This window comes from Otolemur garnettii, unplaced genomic scaffold (assembly GCF_000181295.1).
Source record: "Otolemur garnettii isolate 467f Iridium unplaced genomic scaffold, OtoGar3 scaffold00029, whole genome shotgun sequence".
In the NCBI taxonomy this organism is placed as follows: Eukaryota; Metazoa; Chordata; class Mammalia; order Primates; family Galagidae; genus Otolemur; species Otolemur garnettii.
In genome coordinates, this window is record NW_003852424.1 from 7,424,481 (window position 1) to 7,433,231 (window position 8,751).

The following is an 8,751-nucleotide window of genomic DNA, read 5'->3' on the forward strand; positions in this document are numbered from 1 at the left end:
AGGAACACATGTAGGCGGATAGGTTTGGGGTAGACATGTGTGTACTATAACTGTGTCTTATGAAATCAAATTCAGTACGCACCCAGACAAGTGTACTTCTGGAATCTGCAGGGCAGAAAGATTACATTCAGGATAAGATTCATAGTTACCATAGTTATTGTTCAGGGAAAATACCACCTCTTTTTCTTTGACAGCACGTGTGTGTGAATAGGGTTGCACCCAGCACTGTAGGATCCAGGTGACTGAAAGGCACTCCCAGCTCCATTGGCAAGAGTACGGCTTCCTGCCTGGGTCAGGGGTTTCCCTCCATTTCATTGGACGGCTGTTTCCCACCAGCCAGCAGTTCCACTTCCCTTGTGTTTGCATCATTTTCAGGAAATTTCGCCCCTGATGAATGGAGAGAAAAGTGTCCAAAGCCCCTGGTTTATAATCCAGCCATCAGGGAGCCAGAAATACTCATTGGCAGGCTGGGTCTCATGCACCTGTGAGCAAGTCTGAGTAACCATGGGCCCATCCTAGACCAGCACGTCCCCCTGAGCCGCCCCCAGCGCACAGCCCAAAGCCACAGAAAAGGCAGTTCCCCAAAGAAGAGTGAGGCTGTCCCGATGTGAGTGAGGAAAGGCAGCTGCCGTAGCAGATGGCGCGCTACTCACCCTCTCCGTGTGTGAGGGCTGGTTCTGTTGCGCGGTGCATCCTTCCAACGCTGAATCTGTCATGTGAAAATGTGTCATGTGTGGCATACGCCATTGAAAATACATTAGGTTAGGCCATAATGAAAACTCTGAAATAGTTCTCAAAAACTACTCGATTAAATGTTACAAATTGGTGTTTTTCTCATTAAAATGTACAGCTTCCCATGTTAAGTGCGTATCTATCCACGAGTGCACGTGTGTGTGTGCGAACATGCACGGATACATATTATCCACTGGAAACCGACCTCCCTCCCTCTTCCTTTGCTCTCCAGTTCCTCCTCCTCCTCTCCTGCCTGGCGCTGTTCTAAAGCTGGAGGCATAGCCTTGAACCAGAGATACCAGTTCCCTGTCTCACGCAACTTGCTTTATAAGAGCAGAGGTGAGGCAGAAAATACACAAGTAAATAGTAGGAATGTCATCTAGTGGGAAGTTAGCCAGCTGGGAGCTGCTTGTCCGTCCTGCAGGGAGCTGGCTTCTTAGGGTTTTAAAGAAATTAGGCCCTCCCAGCACCTGGGTTTCCTGGCTGGCAACTAAAGGGAGGGCCTATTTGCTCTGGGACCTGGAGCAGGCTGTCCCGGCCAGTTCCCTTTGCCTTTGCAGCTGCTTCTTTGGGGAGGAAGAGCCTGGGAAGCTGCCCTGGAGCTCCACGGACCCTCCCTTTCCCTGTTCCATCGTGGTCTTCCCCTTCCCAGCCTCCTCCTGAAAGTTCAGTCTTACGTCCACATTATTCCGTAGCCTTTAAACCCAACTCAGCATGCGATGTCTTTCTGTTTAGAGGTAAATGGTCCTGCTTGTGTCACTAACCTGAATTATTGACATCATGATGTTTCCCTCCTGTTTCCCAAAATAAGCCCACTAAATTATTTTCTATCTCTTTTTTTTTTTTTTGGTCATTTTACAACTCTAAATTTGTTGTTGTTGTTTTAGATTGAACAACAAAAACTAAGATTGTGGTCGCAGTTAAATTACTAATTTTCACAACAATGGAAGGCTGCTCCAAGCGGGTGGGGACTTTGCCTGTTTCCTCAATAACCGTATCCCCCGTGCTAAGATGGACGTTCCACAAGTGGCCTGCGTGGAGTGAACGTTTGTAGACTGAATGAACCACAGAGGGTCCTCCGTGATGAAATGGTGCCTGTCTGCTCAGGACTTTAACCATCTATGATTATATGATTATCCTTCTCTCATGAAGGTCGATGCCTCATCCTTCTTGGTTCCCCTTGGCCCTCACCTTCACCCCTTTAAGCCAAGCCACATCCTCTCCATCCACTATTCTCTCCCTTCCTCCCGAATAGTGGTTTGCAGAGGTGCTGCCTATAAAATGTTGTATCATTTTGAAAATTTACACAAATAGAAACATATTTATGCACCTGGAGTTGTTTGCTGAATTCCAATCCCTTTCCGTGTCTGTGCATAATGTTATATATATCCTATAATACCTCGAAGCATGATTTTTGATGCTTTTCTGTCTCAACTCCTTGTGTCATTACATTTTAATCTCCATGAAGGATTCAGACTCTCCAAGAAGAAAAAGGGCATATAAAATGATGTAAGCCTCAGAACACCGTGAGGGTCACTGTGTACCATTACCCACAATACCAAAGCCTTCAGAATAATGCGGCTAAGCCTTTATCAATTGCTTTCTCAGGTTTTTGTAGTTTGAGCATAATCTCCCTGGAATGCTCTGAATCTTATCCTCCACATGACCTTGTAAGAAACCGGAGCATGCACACATTCAGTATGGGAAGTGTTCGGCAACCTGTTTCAAAAGCTCCAAGTAGAAGCTCGCAGGGATTCAAAGAAATGGGGAACTTCAATCCAATCCCCCTTGGAAACTGGTGGGTTCCTTAAAGATCAAGACTTCTCAGTTATTTCATCCGTCCCCCAAAATCCTATTTGGCATCTCACAAACAAGAGATAAAACCTGAACAAGGAGGCTTGTGCCCTGTCCCAACCCCCCAGCATAGGTGCCCCGTCTTCCCAAACGTGACTGCCTGGAGCTGTGCTACACAGACTTTTACCCCAGTTGTGAGAACGTGATCTGGACTTGATTTTGAACTCCATCTCAATCCCTCAGTATTCTCACTATCAATGGTGGTCAGTGACAGCACTCACCTGATAGCACTGTCAGCCTAAAGTAAGAGAATTCACATGACAGGGCTCAGCACAGAGTGAGCCTGCCCTGGGTACACAGTGAGTCATCAGGAAGCACACACCTTGGTAATTGTGAGGAAAAGCTGCCCTTTTCTCACAGAAATCATGCACAGAGTTTGGGGTGAAGGAAAAGGAGGTTTTATGGGGAGAATAATCTGGAAGTTGGATGTGATTACAAATGTAAAAGTAATAATGTGGTGGTGAAAGAATTCTGGACCAGGAGTCAAGAGGTCTGGCATTAGTTCTGGCTCGGTGTCCCAGGAATTGTGTGCCTTGGGCTGAACAAATATTTTCTGGGTACCTACCATTTGCCAGGTACTAGGACTCAGAGACCAATAAAACACTGCCCCTGTTCTATAGACATTCACAGTCTTGTAGAAGAGAACATTATTTGAACATGGTTACAAAACACTGAGTGATAAGCAAAGTAATCAAACAATGGCAGAGAAGGGAAGTCTGTAATGTATATTCTCTGCAGGGTCAAGGAAGAATTTACGGAGGAGTTAACTGGTGTGAACATAACTGAGGAGGGGGAGTCAGATAGACTTAGGTTAAAAACCCAGGGCAGTACCTCAAAGTTCAATGAAACTGAGAAAGTTAGTTATCCTGTTTTGAGCCTCAGTTTCCTCTCCTGGAAACCACCTGTTTTGTTGGATTCTGGGAAGGATTAGAAATACGTAGTAACACATAACAAGCATCCAGTGGGGATCATTAACCTAAGTTAATTGGTTTGCCTATGGAAAAGACCCTGGTACATCCCCTTGCCCTCTGAAACCCTTTCCAGCCCTCACACTCTAAGCCTGTATGCATCAGACCCAAAGGAATGTTATGTTGTCACCTCCGAGTGCAGTTTTAGAGACTGCTATGAACTTTACTGGAACTGAAAGTTTAATGTGGAAAGTTTCACGAATAGTTGTTGGTTCAGGTAGAGAGCCTGGGTGAATAGAGACATGACTATATTTCTAAATTTCACCAACTTTTCTGCTTGGGCAAGGCAAAGGTTAGTCATTTATTCTGACTTTTACTCCTCTTTCATTTCTTGTGGAAAGTTGTTCCAACTAACAAATTAATCTTCAATCCTATTCTCTCCTCCTTGGTGGGCAAGACATGCCACCCAACATTCTAAAACCAAAGGGAAAACTTCATCTCTCTCTAGAAAAAATTCCAAACTTCTCACTCCACCCAAACCAAGGCAGACTTCCTTCCCATGATTGGGAAGCCCAATTTCCAAACTATAGTCTTACTCACAAACTCATAGCAGTTTGAAAACTTAAGTAGATTGCAGAAATTAGCCCAAGTTCTACCATGATAGAACTCAGAGATCATTCAGTCCTGGTTATTCCTACAAATGAGAAAACCCAGACTTAGAGACATGCAGTGCTTGCTATGGAGAGCTTAATAACAATGTCAGGAAGAAAATTTGAATTCCAAACTCCTAGACCAGTGCTCATTTTCCCCTGAAAATTCAGTCTTTCCAAATAATCACCACAGCAATATGTTCAGAAACCCCAAATGGTATCAGACACTTTTAGCCCTCCAATTGCATGGTCCAAAAACTTGATAAACATAGTCCTGACATAACCGGGGGGGGGGGGATGAAAAACAGATGTCAAGGTGGTTACATCAGGCATTACACTCTAGAAAGATGCTCGTGTTATTTTTTAGTCACCTCCATGAAGTCTGTGAAGATTACGGGGTTCACAACTAGATAAAATAATTATAAGAAAAGCTAAAGTTTTCTTGACTATTTTAAGAAAATAGAGTTATTTCTCTTCATTTTGATATGAACATTAAACAAAAACAGACATTTGCTTGAAAACTAAGAAAATCTGGATCAAAGCATGGACGTTAGTCAACACTGCATTTGTTAATTGTGACAAAAGTGCCCTGCTAATGGTAAGTTGTCAGTAAATAGGGGAACCTGGGTGTAGGACATATGGAGACTCTCTGAAAACTCTCTCTTTGTAAATTTTTCTATAACTTTAAACTTTTCTAAAAATAAAATTTATGCATTTATGTATTTATTTATTTATTGAGATAGAATCTCACTCTGTCCCCCTGGGTAGAGTGGTGCCATGGCGTCATCATAGCTCACAGCATCTTCAAACTCTTGGGCTCAAGAGATCCTCTTGCCTATAGCTGGGACTACAAATAGACGACCACCACAACACCCGGCTAGTTTTCTATTTTTAGTAGAGGAGGGGTCTCACTCTTCCTCAGGCTGGTCTTAAATTCCTGAGCTCATACAATCCACTCACCTCAGCCTCCCAGAGTGCTAGGATTACAGGAATGAGCCACTGTACCCAGCCAATAAATTTTATTTTAAAAAATAAAATAAAAACAAGCACAAAATTTCCACCTATCTTGTATCATTTTCTTAGAACATGGACCATTCACAACAGTAAGAATGGAATCTTGGGAGCACTTAACTGGCAGGAAAGTCCTTGCATATGTGACTATATTTCAGGTTCTCTTGCTCCATTGCTCTAAGACCTAAATATCATTCAATGTAAAATAAGCATATCACATGTGTGTGTAACAAGATTTAAAGACTGGCTTTGGGGGGAGTGGGGCTTTGTAAGGGCAAATATCCCTTGTATTGGTTCAGAAATGAAAGTCTTGTTTCTAGAAGAGTTATTTCATACAGCCTCAGTTTTTACTTAGGACTTGTTAAAATATAAGTGCTGCTCTAATGTCTAATTCTTCCATGAGAAAAATAGATAAATTACACTTGACGTATGCCCAAACCAGTAGCCAAATATCGTCAATGTATTATATAGTAGATTTCTCCCTTGAGAACAGTTGGCTCTTAGAAAAACACATGCATCTTTATGCTTTCTTTCTAAAATTTATTTTAATTCCACAGATCCATAACACGGTTCTGATATAATAATTTGATTTTCTGTGTAATGGCCTTCTGATCATGATGAAGGGCTTACCAATTTCTCCCAGACATGCTTGATTTACTCCCTAAATTTTCTGAAGCAACAGATTTCTTCAGTAATTTTATACACATTTTATTTATTCATTAATTCAATTCTGGTTCCATTTATAGGCACTTCTAACAGTCAGTAAAATGATCCATTAGGATGACTACATCAATAAACCTTCAAGCAGCGAATGCATTTAATAAGTGTTATATTACTTGAGTTGATGAAGCAAAAATTAGCAAATTTGCAGATAGATTTATAAAGATTGTGCCATCTGAAAAATGGAGAGGAAAAAATAAAAATTCAACAGAGAAACGTTGGACACCATTAAGAACACCAATGTACGTGTAAAGGGAGTTGTATAAAGAGAAAAATAAGAAGAAAACCCACATAAAGACATAATGGCTATTTGGGAGACTCAGGCTGCAGGATGGACGAAGCGCCCTGCAATCCGGAGAGGCCACGTCCATCTGAATCCTGACTCAGCCCCAGCCTCAGCCGCAGGGACCAGTTAGCACAGCCATTCCTGGACATGCCACCACAACAGGGAAGGAAGCCAGGACCAAGTCAGTTGCAACCGCGTCTCCCCGCCTGGGGAAGATAGGTGCTTACCTACCGACAGCTGTTCTCGGAAGAACATTGTGAAACCACAGAGAAGCAGTCGGCGACTCTCCTATGGGGCAAGAGAGAGTGGTTCGAAGCATACATGAGGGGAAATTTAGCAGCATGGAGTGCGCTGGGGCACCGTGCTCACCCTGCTGGCTCTGTGACAGGTTGTAAGAATCCTCTCTCTGCTGCCACAGGTCAGGAACCTGTCCAGAGCCTATGCAGGGACATTGCCCAGGACAACAGCTGCAGTGGGGATCCAGCCGCAGCTAAAGCCATCCAGGGCTCTGCAGTGCATGGAACCAGGTCAGCACTGGACTCTGCTTTGTGACTGTGGCCTTCATGTTGCCCTCATTGGGCTGGGGAGGGAGAGGACCAATGGGAGGCTCCTCCAAGCTGTACCCTGTGGCTGAAAGCCAACTGCCCCTTTCCAATAGCCCAAAGGGATCCGAGCACAGGAATTGACTAGGGCACTACAGGCTCTGACCTGGGCGGCTTTGGGTGACCACTGCAGCGGGCCCTGGGACATGTAGGGAGAAATTCACAGACCCTGGGCTCTGAGCACAGACCTCTGCTCATGTGACTTGGCCTCTGGCCCCAGAGCCTGCCAAACAGCCCACCATCTGCTGGGTCCTGACTCCATCCTTCAGGGCCCTACCACTGCTGCCTGCTCTGCCTGGACTCTGCCCTCCAGGTCAGATCAGCCCCACTAGCCCCATAGCTGTCTTCCAGGCTCAGAGGTCCTGCTCAAAAGCCCTGCTTCTGGCTCCTCTCCAGAGGGCTTTGAGGCTCACGTGCCAGAGCCCAAGGCTCTGCCTGTCTCCACAGCTTCTGCCAGGCCAGGAATACCACGCCTAAGATTTGAGCACTGTACATGTGCCCCAAGATCTCACCCCAGATCTTCCATCAGTCCCTTGGAGCTAGCAGAATTGCTCCAGGGTTTAACAGCCTGCCAGGGAATCCCCAGCCTTGAGCCACCAAGACAACTGGGGTCTGGTATGAATAAATCACAAAGGAAATTAGAAAAAATACTTAGAACTGAATCATGCTGAAAACACTAACGGGTAGTCGGAATTAATCAGTTCATTGGCTGTGTCCAAGGAGGAGTTAGTGCTTACCCAGCCAGGAACTTGGAACTGTTAGGACAGAACTAGGAAATGGGTCTTGCTATGTCTTATTGAAATTGGGTCCCAGCCCCTTACATCACCAGAAGAGACGGTGCTTTCCCAGTCTGCACATCTAGTGGTGGGGTTTCCCTCCCCAAGTGTGACATCTGCCCTTCCACACTGCCAGGGGGGTGGGGACAGGGCAACCAAAAGACCTGTGTGCCTGACTCTACCCTGTCCTCAGGACTTGTTGCAGATTCACAGAGTTCCATTGTTGCAAGATAAATATATGTTAAAATTTGTGTGATAGAGCTAATGTAATATTTCAAGGAAAATTTATGGTTTAAGTAGATTGTATTAAAATGAAACTTGATAATGAATGATTTAGACAACAAAAATTAAGACAGCAAAGAAAAGAAAAACAAACAAAACGATAGATGAAGGGAAATAATTAAGATGAGAGATGAAATTAATAATAAGAAAACACAAATACAATGTAGGGGATCAACATTGTCAAAATTATTTCTTTGACAAGGATGATAAATACAGCACTCCCTTCCAAAAGTGATTAACAAAGAAAGGATTAATCACAAATAGAAAATTTTAAAAGAATAACATTTCCAGATGCAGTAGAAATTAGGAAGTGAAAAATTTTTTTTAAAAAACTCCATGCCAGTAAAGTTGACTTCTTATATAAATGGGCAAATCCCTTAAAAGTACGATTTATCACAATCACTTCAGAACAAAGATTTAAAAGAAGAATGATATTATAGCCTTTAAATAAGTCCAACCACCAGTAATAGATAACAAGCCAGTTATCTGTTGAATTCTGTTATGTATTCAAGAGATTAATAATTTGAACAAAGATTTAAAAGAATAGTATAAATAAATAATAATTATTTATTATAATAAATAATATATAATATATATAATATATAATAATTATAAATAAACAGAACAAAGCTTTAAAAGAAGAATGATATTATGGCCTTTAAGTAAGTCTGACCACCATTAATAGATAACAAGCCAGTTATCTCTTGAATTTTGTTAAATATTCAAGAGATAAACAATTTGAATATTATGTAAAATCTTTCAGAAAAGTTTAAAATAAAAAAGTCTTTACCCTCTTACTAGGCCAAGAAGAAACATTCATTAAAATTTGACAATCACTTATCCCACATCCTTTAACAAATTGCGAATGGAATGGGATCCATAATAAATTTATAGCCAACATCTGAGCCAGTGATGAAATTTTAAAAGCAC